We start from the raw sequence: 16,455 nt of genomic DNA on the forward strand, positions 1-16,455 counted from the left end.
ATCATTCACAGCAACATGTCCAGGATTACACCTTCTTTTTCCCATCAAGCACTGCAGTCCCTCCTCCTGTATGTTTACCGTTCTGCCTGCAGTCTGTTTCTACCTTCATAGTTTAACCTGGGGTCCGGGCCCCCCCTGGGGGGGCGCCAGAGATCTCTGGGGGGGCGCAAAACTTTGTCTGCTTTGAGGATATGCAGTTGTAAAAATTATATTTGCACATGTTCAATAAATTAAAAAAATCATAATAACACACCTAATGGAATACTGTAATCCAAGTCTGTATAAACTCACTTAGAAATATATTTTGGTCATTTTATTTATTTTATTTATCAGGATAGAAACTTAAAAACGTATTATTATATCATTATTCAACATTTAATAAGACTATTACTCCGACAGGTTGTTAAAGGAAAAATGTTTAAAAAAAATTTGCTCTCATATTAAAAGAGACACTTTTCAGAAATATTTTTATGTCCTTGCAATTATTTTTTGTGCGTATTTTATACATTGGTGACACAAAAGGAAGGTGAAAAAACAAAGTACAGGGTAAACCAAAGAGAAATGTATCAAAAAAAACATAATTAATGTTCATTTTTTTCAATTAAAGATTTGTAACAAATCACTTTACTCTTTTAGTGCTAGTACGTACGGGTCGGGGGGCCCAGCTGGTCTTAGACACAAGTAGGGGGGGCTCCATGGAAAAAAGGTTGGGAACCGCTGGTTTAACGCATCCCTTTAATTTGCCGGTCTTCACGTATTCCAAATGACAATCAAGGGGAAGGAATAAATGAAACCGCCTGCCTATCTCTTTAACCGGTCTGGGCATCAGAGCTCAATTAGCTGCTGCCACATATAACCAACTTTTATTTTTTCCATCGTCATGGTTACGATGTTAAATAATAAATCAGAAAAAACAATTAAGCAGCGCAGGATATAACCCAATGTAGAAAAATGTTTCAAAAGTCGGTGCTGAAATAGAAACATACTTAGTAAAACATCTCTCACAGCAAGAAGGTCCTGGGTTCAATTCCCACTGGGGACGCTGTGGGCGCTGAAGTGCGTGTTAGTTCCCCCATGACTTCGCCGCCCACACCCTGGGTGGGGTTGGCAAAAGGGCCTTTCTGTGTGGATTTTGCATGTTCTCCCCATGTTCCCTTGGGTAGCAAAATGAGCTACCCTCACAAAAACATGCAGCAGTCCTGGGCTCTACTGCCCCCTCTGGCCAACCGGGGCGTCAGATGGGGTGGGAGGATCTGGCCGGAATAACGTGATCCTTCCACACGCTACGTCCGGCCAGAGAAACCCCACCCTTTCTGGTGAAGAGAAGCAGCCTGCTCACTCCTCGGGTTAAGGAGGAGACCTGAGCTCAGTGTAAGGCCTCCCGGGGTTGGTAGAGGATGGCAATGCCCAGGACTGACTTAGGTAGGAGCGCTGGGTGATAAAAATGGGAAAAAAATGTTGATACATTTCTTAATAAAAAAAAAGGAAAAGTAAAACATCTCATGTTACAAAAGCACAATATCAGCAGAGTTACTGCAGCAGGTTGCCACTAGAGCAGCGCCATCCTACAACATCCCAGTGAACAGGCCTCTTAAAACTAGGGTTGGATAAGGAGATAGGAAGATCTATTTTGTTTTCTTTATAACTGCATTTTTATTATTGTTTTTATTACTTTTTCCTTGTGCAATATCATGCTGTGATTGTGAAAGTTTCCCTCATGCATCCATCTTTACACCATGCCCACATGTCTGCAGGAAAACCATTTCCATCCATCAGGAAAACAACCCGCCAGACTCTCTGCGTGTCCACAGCCGTCATTCTACACATTCATCTGCGCGCAACATTATTCGCTCCAGCTTTTTTCCTTTTACCGAGCCACAAAATGTGGCACTATTACGTGTGACACAATGGACAAATGAAAACGGCCGCGTATGTTGCTGCATGGAGAAATCCAATCGTTACTTTTCAAAATGAAGGAAAGACAAAAAAAACACACCAGCAGCTCTTCTGAGACGCGACTTCTGAGAGCTGTGGGGTGAAGGGGTCGGAAGGAGAGGAGGAGAGGCTCTGGCCAGCAGTCGAGGCCCTTGGGGCTTTTAACATAACCTTTCAACTTGCCACTGGGAATTAAAAGGAGTCAGAGGAGACTCCAGGCTCTCATACACGTTCGCCGACACCTTCTTTAACTTTTAATGTGTGCCAGATAAGCTTGTGCAGTCAAAGTGTGAGAAAGGGGTGTCCACTTGCAGAAAACTCTCCGTCATGTTGGATGACACTCTTTCTGCAAAGGGAATACACGTTCAATCATTTGGTAACTGTAATCTTGGGTATAGAAAGCTGATATTAGACTCTCAGTAAACAGGTGAAGAAACGAAGAGAGAGAGATCTAATGCATTTGCAAGATAATATATAGTGACTGTGAACATGCTGGGCTCAGTCGTCTGCAGCGACGCTGTTATTTTGCACGTGAGCATGCACGCCCTTGTCACAGCACTGACATGTTCTCCGGGTCGGCCGGTTTGTTACTTCCCCAAGCCAAACATGAAAGACGGGAGGACCGCGGCGTTCGGGGGAACTGAGCTTGAATTTCCTCCATTTCCTGATAAGGTCATTTCATTACATAAGTGAACTTCTCACAGTGGTGTCTAGGCATGAAAAATACTCCATTTGGAGCACAGCTTCAACACTTTAAACAACCATGGGGACAGGTTTTTATTGACCAAAATGCAGAAAGATTGTAACTTAGTTTGTCAGGGGGAAAAAAAACCCAAAGGAGCTTTGTTATAAAAATGGTGCATAATGTGTGATCTATAGTCTGCTTTGTCATGGGATGAAGGTTGTTTTCATTCAATGTTTTCATCTCATCTGTGATGAAACCCTCAGAACAAGTGCCAAAACCCACAAGACTAACAGGCCCACATGGAGAAGGAAGACACAATATGGACCAGCAAGGGGCAACGCTAAGACAAGACAATATATACACTTGAGCTGATGAGACGCAGGTGTGATCCATCAGGGAAGATTGGGGAAGGGCCGTCAAACACACAAGGTAACAGACTTTCAACATAAAACCAGAAGAACTGAACCTAAATCCCCAACAGAAGCCCTGCATCGTGACAATCTGGAGTCTGATCTCTTAAGGGGAACCTTAGTTGTACAGTATGTCGCCCTATTTGAAACCATAACTGAAGAAGAGACATTTTGAATACCATCAAAGATTAGAAGTAGCAATTCTGCGAACGAAGTGTACATTATTTCAGAATGTAAACCAAAAGTGGGTACGATCAATCAATCAGCCCTCACTTGCACTCACATGCAACTAAAAGGGTGGAGAGGCTAATTCCACATCCTAAAAACGACTAATGTGACCAAAGCGCGTCACACATTGTTAATCTGTGAGAAAATTGTGTTAACCTTTGGGTAAGAAAAACCCAACAAAACTTTTGATTCATATAAGTCAAGGGACACTCTCTGGTTTTCCTTTTTTGAAGCCAGTGCAAAACTCCAAGAGCACTTTATGGCAGATATAATCATAACAGGCTTTGCTTCACGCTCTTTTAAGAGTGCTATGTAAAAACAGCTTCAGCAAAGTTGTTAAATTAAGAAACTGCTTTCAGAAACTGCTTTCAGAAACTAACATGTGGGGAGTTTGTCATGAATATGGCGGTCTCTGTGTAAAAGACTCTGTTGGTGCCAAACTCGAGTGGCCATTGAAGGAGCTGCAGCGTGTTTTTCAGTCCTTCAGGTTGCTGCTCTGTTGTAATTCTAAAATATTCACATTGTGTCTCTGCTTTGCTCTTCCAGGATGCGTTATCGCATTGACGCCGTGTACCGACCAGCATGTGAAATGGGGCACTAACGTATCTGAACTCCAGCATAGACGGAGGGCAAGGTTGCAGCCGTGGCCTGGTGTTTACGGTCAGATGGAATGTGAACTCCGAGTGAGACAAAAGGGGCGATGTTATAATGAGGCGTCCCCCCCCGCCGTCGGTTGTTTGTTTGGACAGACCGGCTGTCTCACAGCACTAGCTGTGGACAGAATACTAATAGATATGACTAATAATTCTCTCTTGGCTCCTTCCCACTCACCTTTCCTCTCTTCTCCTTTAGCCTCAGTGAGGATGAAACGTCACACTCGAGCAAAGGATTCAAGAATTCATAATCCAGCTGCAACTCATGGGGACAGCTGTGACACGCACGCACACAAACACACGTGTAAGCCCCGGCAAAAACACCCCCACCCTTCCTGATCCTGGTTTCTAATCACTCAATCACTCACCGGTGGGTGGACAGAAAGCCATCCTTGCCGTTTCTAACCATTCAGTGGGCTTATTTAATCCTCTCTTCATCCATCAAAAGGTATTTAACTCTGCAAATCATATTTCTTCCAGATTGTGCTGCCCCGCAGTAGTAGGAAGACGTCCCAGAGATGCAGAAACCCTCCAATGGCTCTGATTAAAGCCTGCTGAGATTTAACTAAGGATTAGACACCCCCATTGCCACAAGGAGGCTGTAAAAAAAACTCCTGAAAATTAGTTTGCTATTAAGTATTGCAGACTCGACCCTTGAAGCAAGCAAGCCGTAACCGTTCTCTTGACTAATTTTTCCAAAAACTGCATAAGAAAAAAGGCAGAAATGTTATTAATTCTATTCATATTCTCTTATTGAATTATTGTTTGGATCTCTTTTATGGGCTTGCCGCACCTAAAACACGATTAGGTTTTATAATAAACAATGCAAACCCTTCTAATTGGACATGTTTCTCACCCCGCTTGCAGTATTAGCAGTGAGAGAGGCGCAGAGAGACCAAATTGCAGACAGCGTTCCACAGTGACGCTCACAATCAATTTAACTTTCCATTAAACATCAGTGGCCACATCACGACACACCCCCATGAGATTGAGAGACCTGCAGCTTCTCTGAAAGCATTTTTCTTCCTTTTTATAACCCACGTATTATTTACACGTGGTGAGAATTAAATCCTCTCTGTAGAAATGATGATATCACTAAAAACTCTGCCAGTGAGATCGAATTCACTCTGAAGCAGCCAAAGAGGGGCTCTAAATAAAATGAGATTGCATTGATTGATGTGATTACATCATTACGATGCAGCCTTGCCTGCGTATAGCCTGCATGTTGTTTAATAGTCCCTTAAGCCTTTAATTCTGAGCCATCTAGCAAGACTCTGCCTTCCAAGTTACTATTGTGGCATACTTTTATTTCTTCTGCACCGTCTATGAAAGAATAAGGAAAAGTCAGGTATTCATGGTTAAAATGACTTTAATACCGTCTTAAGGCACTGGCTGATTATAAATCCAGCAGCCTGCAGCCCAATGAGGAGCTGCCTGACGTCCTCAACTGCTTCTTTACCCGCTTTGACACACATCTACCAGCCTGCTGAGGAAACCCCGCTGGCGCTGCAGCAACACCAGGTGAGAGCCGCCCTGAGAGCGGTCAACCCACGCTGCACCTCCAACTCCATAATTAAATTTGCTGATGACACCACAGTGGTGGGACTCAGCATCGACAACAATGAGTCAGAGTACAGGAGGTGGAACACTTGGCTGAGTGGTGTAAAGGCAACAACCTGGCACCCAACACCACCAAGACACTCAGGGCCCGATTTACTAAGATCCTAAATAAAGAGTACTAAATTGCATGTGCACTGAAAAAGTTTGCACGTGCTGTTGTTGTGTGTTTTGCGGGTGATCTAATAAGAATGCTTGGGCAATTGATAACAGGCGCAAACCGCAGTATTTAAATGAGGTGTTGCGCGTCTTACGGTTTGCGCCATGGAGAGTCTGGATGGAAAGCAGGATAGTCGCAAGCGCAAAATGAAATTTGACGAGTTGGAGTTAGAGATATTAGTGGAAGAGGCAAATAAACACATTCATGAAGTACAGCAAAGAAATTTAAACATTACCAAAAGAAACGCAATATGGGAGAAAATCTGCGATAGAATAAATGCAGTTGGTAAGACAAAAAGAACGGCAGATGAGGTTAAAAGAAGGTGGCAAGATATAAGGCGAAGAACTAAAGAAAAAGTGGCCTTTAATAAAACTTCGGCAAACAAGACAGGTGGAGGGCCTGCGGAAGAGATGCCTCTAACCAGCATTGAGCAGCAGGTGCAGCTCACCTTCTGCGAGGAGCAGATAACTGGGATACCGGGGTATGACACGCTAGAGCCAACTGGAGAACAAGGTAGGCGCACAATAAGAAACACTTTTTTCTCCATGAAAACACGTGATTTATTTATTATCACAAATAAAAAAATGAATGTGCCTCCTGTGGCAACCTTTTGCTGAATAATACTCGATTTAACAGTCAAATAAAATATTTCTCCTTTTGCATGTGGAGAATCCTCACCACAAGTTGAGCCATCCCCACCCCAGTCCTCAAATCAGGCACCAACAAGCAATCCTGCGTAATGCTGGGCAGATTAGCACCTTCCTTTCGAACGTATTAAATACAGACGCAATCACAATCCCCGCAATAACTTTCAGGCTTGGTAAATCTCATTGCACGTGGTAAATGAACCTATTTGCATCTTCCCCTCCCAGTATTTAGCGCTTTCTGGTGGGTACGCCCCATATTGATTATTCATCAGGGCAAAAGTACTAAATGAACAGCGTGTGCTATTTTGCTCATTTGAGAGGCGCAGTCGTCTTTGCACGCTGTTAGTAGATCAGCTGGCACATTGGTTTGCGAGTGATGTCAAGTTTGCACACGTTTTTACACACGCAAACCTTTAGTAAATCAGGCCCTCAGTACGTTAACATGCGCCAATAGAAAGTCGCATTATTGCCGTGGTCGGACCAATATTGAAGTCGCATTATTGCCGTGAACTGATATTGAAGTTTTAAAGCCATGTATACACCTTAGTTGGGCTGTAGTCGAACCGAACTGGAGTTCTTGAAATTGAGCTATTAGAGCCGGATAAGGCGGTCCTAATTCAAGCTGTTCCAGCATTCATACGCAAACCACGCTTTGTCGAGCTATTGGCTGCCCTGGGATTCCCCTTTCCGGAAGTGATGAGACTGAGAAGCCGGAATAACAACAGTCACAGTATGAAAACAACACAGTAGCAGAAGAAGAAGATGACGAGGAAAAACAAAGAGGAACAGCAACACGATCAGGCTTAGCATGTACGAAATGTACAGAGCTGCTGCATCGTTGCTGCATCTTAACGTGTTGTTGTCCTCCTACGTCTGATTTAAATCTACCGTGTTTGTTTACTAATTGGTCTAACTAACTGGAAGAATGCTAACGCGAGAGGGTGTGTAGCGCCACCTAGCGTTGCAGAATCGAACGCACCTCCCCTTCCCATGTATGTATACTCAGATTTCTCTGAAACTCCAGTTAAATTTGGAGTTTTTGCTAGATTGTTGCCAATAGATTTATTTACCCTGTGCATGTGCATGTAACCGCACTGACTGACTTTAGAAGGATGTAAAAGTAAAGGTCCATCTCTCCCCACATCTATGGAGAAGCTGTGGAAACTGTGGAGAGGCGCCGGTTCCTCGGAGTCTCAAGACCGGTGTCTACTGCCAACACTTCGTGCCCAGTCAAAGTAGCGCAACAAAAAAACCCTGACTGCGTGGTTCACGAGCTGCACAGCTGCATAGAGTGGTGACGGCAGCTCAGCGCGTCATTGGGCTGAAGCTCCCCCACCTCGTCACAGTCTGTGCCAGCCCACTGAAGAAAAAGGCCGGGTCCATCACACTGGACACGACGCACCCGGGCAACACTGTATTTGCACCGGTACCATCTGGGAAGAGACAATGGGGACAATAAGGACTAAAACAAACGGACAGAGGAACGGCGTCTACCCTGGAGCTGTGGCCTCCATCACAATACAGGACCTTAGCAGTCCCGGCACACCCAAGACACTATAAACTTTAAGCTATTTCATCCTGTCCAAGCAGATATTTGCACTACAGCAACATATATCGATTTTGAAAGATTTCCATTTGAAGTCCTTTATTTTTATTCTATTTTACTTATTCTTTTTTTTGTTTTATTGCACTTTAAAAGGGAGAGGTCGCCCAATGTTTCATTGTACTGTGTATAATGACAATTAAAGCTTTTCTGATTCTATTTGGGTTCGTGGTAAATACAAGTTCATATCCAGTTTTCTTTGCGTGTCTGAGATTCAAGCTTCTTTGAGAGGTGAGATGATCCCTCAGTTCATCAGCGATGTACGAACACTCCTCGCATCAAGGTTTATGCTACTAACCTGTCTCCTCCGATTTCTTCATTTTTTCCCTGCATTAACCTGCTGCCTATGTCGTAAAGTTTTAGGTTCTTCTCTACATTTTTATGTGAAGTTAAAGTTTGTCATAAGTCTCGTGTCGACAGTTTGACAATTTGATTTACCAACGTAGTCACTGTCTCCTCGCAGTTCAGTACAACTCCAGAGCTTTCCCGCCGCAAGTTCTGTGTTTCGACTCTGCTGCCCCGTCGCTCAGACTCACCGGTTTCATTTTCAGCTACAACACAAGATGGTTTTCAAGAAAAAAAGCCTTAAATAAAAACTGCACTCTCTCTGGCTGGATCCGAACAGCAGGGAGAAAAATTGAGCTGGAGAGCATGAAAGAGCAGTTCACAACTAGAGCTCCTCAGCTTTTTCATTTTTAACACCAATAAAGGACTCACAGCACAGATGATGAATAAAGAGGGATGAAATTCTGCAGAAAGCATTTGAAACCAATTCATGAGCTCATTAACTTGTTGGAAAAAGTTGACTGCAGAAATTAAACACACATTTCTTTTGGCTCAAATGCTGGTAACCAAGGTCACCATCGGGTCAGAGGCAAATGGTCACCTGTGAAAAACTCTTGCCGACACATCATGACAGAACCACGGCCTACCGCTGATGGATCATGCATATTAAATACCTGGAGCCGTCACATGACTCCCAATTTGAGCGACAGCCAGTGAGCGAGAAAGAATTCAGGTTATCGTGATACATTTTATGCTGCACGTGTGTGCTAATCTAGTCCTTTACCCATGTTCTTTATTATTTCTGTTTTTTAGGTAGGAGCACTGGGTGATGAAAAATGGGGAAGAAAATCGGGGATAAAAATTAAAAAAAAAAACTAAAAAAACTAAAAAATAAAGGATTTCTGTTTTTTTATGGAGCCAAATCAGGGCCAAAAGTTTTGCTAATTTGAAAATAAAATTTGAACCTGAAATTTTTTTTTTACAGTTTCAGTTTTATTTTTTTCAGTATCAGATCTTTTTTTCAGTTTCAAATCTTTTTATTTCAGTTTCAAATCTTTTTTTCAGTTACAAATCTTTTTTTTTCAGTTTCACGTCTTTTTTTTTCAGTTTCACATCTTTTTTTTTCAGTTTCACTTCTTTTTTTTCAGTTACAAATTTTTTTTTCAGGTTCAGACTTTTGGCCCGGATCTGGCGTGGGGGGCGTGGCATCAACTGAGAGGGGCGTGGCATCATGAGTGACAGCAGAACAGAGAAGGCGGGGGACGTTCTTCAGTCACGTTGCCTTCAGGAAACGTAGGTTGCAGAAGTTATCAGTAGAAGTATGATTCAACACTGTATATACACCATATTCACGTGATTGGCAGTGGAAAAAACTGATATTAGTGACACATTTCTGTTTAAAAAGCTGTTTTAGACCGTACTTGGTAGTATGTGGAAGTGGGAAATGTCAAACTTTAAAGTGTGGCTGTTGAACTGTACACCTGTATAGTTTATTGCTTTTATACTGCGATTGGTGCCAAGTACGGTCTAAAACAGCCTTTCAAACAGAAATGTGTCACTAATATCAGTTTTTTCCACTGCCAATCACGTGAATATGGTGTATATACAGTGTTGAATCATACTTCTACTGATAACTTCTGCAACCTACGTTTCCTGAAGGCAACGTGACTGAAGAACGTCCCCCGCCTTCTCTGTTCTGCTGTCACTCATGATGCCACGCCCCTCTCAGTTGATGCCACGCCCCCCACGCCAGATCCGGGCCAAAAGTCTGAACCTGAAAAAAAAATTTGTAACTGAAAAAAAAAGAAGTGAAACTGAAAAAAAAAGATGTGAAACTGAAAAAAAAAGACGTGAAACTGAAAAAAAAAGATTTGTAACTGAAAAAAAGATTTGAAACTGAAATAAAAAGATTTGAAACTGAAAAAAAGATCTGATACTGAAAAAAATAAAACTGAAACTGTAAAAAAAAAATTTCAGGTTCAAATTTTATTTTCAAATTAGCAAAACTTTTGGCCCTGATTTGGCTCCATATTTTTTCATTTGTGTTTTGTACACATTCATTCCATAATGTCCTGCTGGAGTTATTGCATAATTTTTTGTCTTACTTTAATGGATTACAATTGTTGCTGTTTAGTTGATGTGTATGTTCACACCAATACAAGACTCAATAAGAAACTGAGAGTCAGATCTCTCTACCGCAACAAAATAAATTCTCAGTTAAGATACCAAGGGAGCAAAACTGCAGCCTCTATAGTTGAAATATGATCAATTCTACAACTGCCTACAACCTCACTCCTTTTTTTAAACAAGTTATCTTGCTTTGGTGCAGAAACACCTACAGTACTTCCAGACTCCTAATATTGCTACATTAGCAGGATAGCAGCTCCGAAGCCAGACGAAAAACTTTTTTTTTTTTTTTTTTATAAAATAAAATGAAAAAAAGAAAGAAAAACATCAACTTTGACAAAAACATTGGATTTGACACAGTGGGAATAAAAAATTTGAACCACTGTTGGATTTAAATTGGTTTAATTCGAGGTGCTACTCTGAATCAAACCTGGATGTTAAAACAAAAAAAATGGTGACAGCTCAACGACTGACCACTAGGAGGTGACAAAGGCGAAGTTGAGCCCCACTCACCCTGAGGTTAAACTGTCTTAACTTTGCAACATAAATTGCAGCCTGGTTTCAAAAGAAAACAGTTTGTACCCCATCAAGTAAAATGTATACATAGCAACATTCGATGCCACTACCTTAGCTACTTAGTGCTCACCACTGTCTTAACTTGGCATCTGAGCTGTGAATAAAAGGCCTTATAGAGCATAGTCTTTTTCATTTTAAAGACAGTATGGCTTATCATGCTGTACCAAGAGACGTCGAGAACCAACTTTGGGTTGGTCCGGAAGGGTTCTGGGATGAAGCTTAGCAGTTAAGCTTGGTAAATCAGCTATCCTAGGCAGGGCTAACCCGGGAACGCTAGCTGGACTATCGCTACTTCATCAGTCTACCTCTCGTAGCACCTTGATCATTTCAGAACGCTTCCACCGGGTAATTAATCATGCTTATCAGTTGCTCAGTCACCGAGTTGACCCTCTGACATCATTACAGTCAACAGAGAAAACATTAGTCCCACCAGAGCTCTGCTAGTCAGTTATTCAGTTTAAATGAGGATATGTTTGCACATTTTTGGATTAATCCAGGTTAAGTGGCTTCAGTTCCTACCAACATAAGGCCACAGAGTTAAACAAAATACAAGCTTCAAAAGCAGTATTCAGAAAAACCTGTTGGGGATATCACGGGGGGGTTGCCAAGTTCTTTTTATACAGCCAACGGTTTAAATTCATGCAGAAAAGGCTTCCAATAGTCTTGCCTTTTACAGCACACACATACATCCGTCACGCATATCCCGATTTCGTGTGGTGCATCACTGGAACATGGCACATCCTCAAAGAAAATCCCTGAATATCAAACTACAAGTACATCCTTTACTTCACTGTGTGGTCTTATTCTTCAAAATGCAACTAAATCTGTCCACTTTGGGATAACGTCATAGTAGGAACCACACATCCAGCCCTGAGATCTGAGATCTTGCTGGCTTCATTCAGTCACATATTGGAAAGCCTGGAGGGAATTTGCCGGCTTTTGAGGGTGTGTGTGTATGGTTGTGTGTATGTGGCTGCTGAATGAGACACTAATGAGCCAACTCATTACAGTGGAAAGAAGACATGTACCGGGAAAGAAAGTGAGCTTATCCAATGGGACCACTCTGGAGTTGGGGGGGGACGTTGTTTGGGTCGGGTTGCTGCAGGGTGATTACATCTGAACAGTAGTTTGTGTTTATTCTGAGTAGAACTAGTAAAGACTCAGACAGAGACAAGGGAAAAACCGCATGGATTTGTCTGACTGTTGGACAAATCAGATTTGTTCTGAATCACCCAACAGCCAGTAGACGGTCGGAAGCCTCAAGGTGACACTAGCTCTCGAGGAATCGAACACCAGATGAAGCTAGGTTGAAAGGTAGGAAAAGTAGAAGACAAGAACAAATCTCTCCTGAGGAAGAAATAATCGAGAGGTTCAAACCAAGCACAGACACTTGTGTACAACTGTATATACCACCACGAAAGGCATAAGTAGCCCGTTCAATGAGCTTCAAAGAGTGGTGAGACAACTTCAGGGGTGTTGGCTATGCCTCGCCCTTGACTGTAATGAGATAGCTGCTTCTCTTACATCTGTGAGAATGTCTGTTTTTCTACACATTAAAATAAAGCTAACAGCTTCTGGAGATGGCCCACCTACAGTCACAGATCATTGGTACTGCACAATAAAGCAGCGAGGTAAAGATGTTATGACAAGCTGAGGAAATGCGATAATGAGAGCACTTCCAAGCTCCGAACGGCTACGGTTAAAGGATAAATCCAGCTCTGACTACCTTTGTACTTTTCACCGTGTTTTTAATAGGCACACCTTTTCTGACGGAAGCACAACCACCTCCTCTGAAGTGTACAGTCTTATTAAATGGCCATTATGAGTCGCTAACGTCCTTGAAATTTGCGTCAGATTGGCAAATCAAAATGATACAAGCAAGTCTTGCAGTACATGTACATTCTCTGCTGGTCTTCCATGTCAAAAGCTTCACTTTTAATCCCAAATGAAGTAGACTTTCTCACTGAAGTATAGACTGACAATTAGAAATAGTGGCTGTGGGGCTAAATTTTCCTGCACGGAAGTCCAAAATTATATATATTATATTATATATATATAATATAAGTGTGTATGTGGACTTTCTTTTGGTATTTGTTGGTGATAATGGCCTATTGATCATACTAGAAATTGAAGAAGTGCCCAAACTTCCTATTGATTTTTCCAAATTAGTTTTTTTTCCAATCCACATCTACATTATAGCATTTCAGCTGTGTTGGAAAAGATCTCAATTAACATAAAACCAGGATAAAAGCATATCATGTGGCCATCCATGCTCATGGGGCCCATTTCTACCGGAAATAACCTTTTTGTCTTTGGCACATGTAAACAGCTGCAACATTATTGAATGCAGACTTTGGCTGCACAATCCCAAGGATAACGCTCTTTGCATTGTTTTTAAGGCACATTTTAGTCTTTATTTTCCAGTGATTTTCATGTGATATAGGCTTGGTGATTCAGGGAGGAATATATGGCAACCCTGAAGACCGAATCTTTAAAGTGGTGTCAGTCTTCATTTGACAATGCTTTTTGTTTTGTTCATTCACATTAGACCTTCATGGTTGTGTTTGTGGTAGATTATGTCAAGCAGTTTTTTTGTAGTCACCATCTACTTGTTGTAGCGTGTCTCTCTCTCTCAGTAATTACACCTCCAAACACTAGATGGAAGTGCTGAGCTCCCTTTTTGTCTACTTTTACGTCATTCACAGCAGAATGAAGTTGGAGTTGACGCTGATCTATGTTGAGCAAAAGTAACTTTTACTGACATTACAGCATTCTATCTTTCTATCAGGCTTGAAAACAGCAAAAAAAGAAGGTATTGTTGTAGAAAATGTGTAGGAGGAAATACAATGCTACTAAGTGGACCAATCAATGTGTAGTTGCATTTCAAGGGAGTTTTATGTCAAGCTGCAGCTGAGGTCACAGCGGCACGCATACATGGTCGGTTTGACTTTAAAGGCAGAGAAAAACGTAAAACAGAAAAGCATCCCGGATGGTGTTGACACCTCAGATTTGGGAGGAATGGCTTACCAAACCTGACATCTGAGTTGCATTATAGGATGGAGTTGATCCCTTTCTTTTCTTCTTTTTAAAATGTTGAATATGAAACTACCTCAACATTTTTCTTAGACTTAAATTTTAAATATCTACCCCAAATCTTTTTCATGTGTGCTCTGTTGGACTTGTCTCAGTCAGCATCATTCACATATTTCCATTATAAACTCTCAGCTCTGCTTTACTGTCACTTCTGCTCTGTGGTGTTTTAGATCTGGATGCTTGGAGGGTTTCTCACTGATATATGCCTCTCTCTTAGTTCCTTCCTCTCTTCTTTTCTTCTATTTGTCTCTTTTTATACTTTCTCCTTTTCTGTGGAGGCCCTCTGGACCCCATCGGGGCCCATTCTGTTTGTCCCACATGTGAGGGGTCAGCATGTACCCACAAAAATAAACCAACCTCTCAGTGCGAGGACCTTTCTTTTGTGTGTGTGTGTTTGTGTGCATCTGCAGCCCCCCTACCCTCGATCGTCTCTTACTTTCACTTACTTGTGCCCTATAGATGAGAACCGGCTCCATTGAGAGCGCCTCCCTCCCCCCTGGAGCAGACTTCTCAGGGCCCTAACAGCACCATTCTTATTGCTTCAGCTCCTCCATGGAGAGCAATCTCAACAAAGCATTTGAGAGGACACAGAAGGAAATGAACTGGCTTTGTGCTTAAACACACTGACATATAGGTCGAGATCACGTGGTTAAGTATGTGAGGCAAGCGTTTAACAAGAGAAAAGGGCAGAATGTGTAAAATGTCTTTTAAAGGCCTCCAAGAGGCCATCTTGGAAGGAAAAATGTCAGGACCTATTTAGAAATGAAGCCGTTTTTATGAGTTTCCCCCTGCTGGCTATCACCCAGCTTAATCCACATTGTGCTCTGACTTCCTCCGAATCAAAGCAGGTTTCTCAAGCTCATCTCCACTCCATGTTTAATCTCCCCCCTGCCCTTTCATTAGGGACCACACCATGTGTTGATTCGGAAGAAATGAAGTGAACACCTCATTTCGAGCAAGAATGAGCCGGAGGAAGCTTTTGTCTGTAGGAGGAATGCTCATCGGACATAGAGGAACTCTGTTTAGTCTGACTCGGGCCGCTGAGCTGGGGTTGAAGAAAGCCATGGCAACGCAAGCAGAAGGTCTGCTCGATCACAATACAGCAGTCCGGGGTTTGTCATTCCAGTCAGGCCTGACCTAAATTACGACATCCTGGGAGAAGAAAAAAAGTGGTCCACTTCAACCAGCTTACACACAAACTGATTTAATTGGGCTTGAATTTTTTTTTTTTTTTTTTTGGCTGATAGCAATAATAAACAAAATATATGGATGTTTGAAGTCTAATCACTGAGGAAACAACCCTGGTAATGATTTTAACACTGCACTCCACAGCTCATGGCTGCTGGATTATTGGGTCTTTCCAGTTGTTTACCCCGTATGTCTACAAGCCACTTCTCCTTCTGCGGTTATAATTCTTAGCATTTAAGCTGAATAATCTTCTTGTATTTTCATCTGTTTATTATCTTCTATCAACAGCCTTTAGGGGGGAAGCGTTTTAAATGGGAAGAACAACAAAGAAGCGATTAGGACCATGCCTGCAAAAGTACTGTATTTTACCAAAGGGCAAAAATATCAGAAAAAGATGCACAAATGCAAAACACTGTTATCAGAAAAGAAACTTTGCAACTTTTCCCCAAACTTTTTTTTTTTTTGGTGAGTTATTTTATTTATATATTTATAGGAGCAGTGTAAACTAAATCCCCACAACGCATACAAATCTCCAGCAAACTGCGCAACTAACATGCATACATATATATATATACACGCAGCAAACAGTCTTGAAATTATTTTCATAAGCCGTTTTCGCAGATACAAAGTTGTAGTCAGAACTCTTCTTTTTTTTTTGGCTTGCCTAAGTTTGCTCAAGTACCCCCGCCCCACCCGTCACTATCACATCTCACCTACCCAACAAAAAACCATCTCCAGTAACAGTTCATGTGCCCCTATAAAAAAAAGGAATCTACTTACTTTACTCAGGAGGTCTGGTAGTTGTAAGTCAAGGCTAAAAGCAAGAGTTTCTCTAGGCGCTTTTCATCTGCACCTCTGCCCTGCCTCTCCAATACTATTTCTCTTTGTGGGCTGAGCATAGGATAGCTGTGTAGACTTTTTCCTTTTTTTTTTTTTTTTTTTCTGTGAGTTGCTCGGGTTAAGGGGGGAGGGAGATGAGGTGTGGTGTTGAATGCTGGGTTTCCTGGCTCATGGTCAGGAGCTCATTACCCCCAAGGTCACTCCAGGGACGCCCTGCCCGGCACTCACCGAGACACCGCAGGGAGGACACGAGATGGAGAGCGGGAGACACGGAGGGGGAAAGGGGACTTAAAAGCTGGAGGAAGAGATGGCACAGAAAAGAGAGAGAGAGAGACGGATAAACGGGGAGAGAAGTGAGACAATGAGCGACAATAATCCAAATGCTGAAATAGAGCGAGGTATTCACGG

At 42.2% G+C, this 16,455-nt stretch overlaps 1 protein-coding gene across 2 annotated transcripts in view; it reads right to left on the reverse strand.

The window, feature by feature from the left end:
• ptn (pleiotrophin) overlaps positions 1-16,135 on the reverse strand; it is a 77,121-nt gene extending 60,986 nt beyond the window's left edge. The window contains exon 1 of one of the 2 annotated variants that reach the window (XM_061715155.1): positions 15,988-16,135. The gene's annotated coding sequence lies outside the window, so the exon portion shown is untranslated. The remainder of the gene's footprint in view (positions 1-15,987) is intronic. The other variant, XM_061715154.1, reaches the window with a different exon arrangement.
• Positions 16,136-16,455: the final 320 nt, after the last annotated feature.

Source organism: Cololabis saira, chromosome 23 (genome assembly GCF_033807715.1).
Source record: "Cololabis saira isolate AMF1-May2022 chromosome 23, fColSai1.1, whole genome shotgun sequence".
Lineage (NCBI taxonomy): Eukaryota > Metazoa > Chordata > Actinopteri > Beloniformes > Belonidae > Cololabis > Cololabis saira.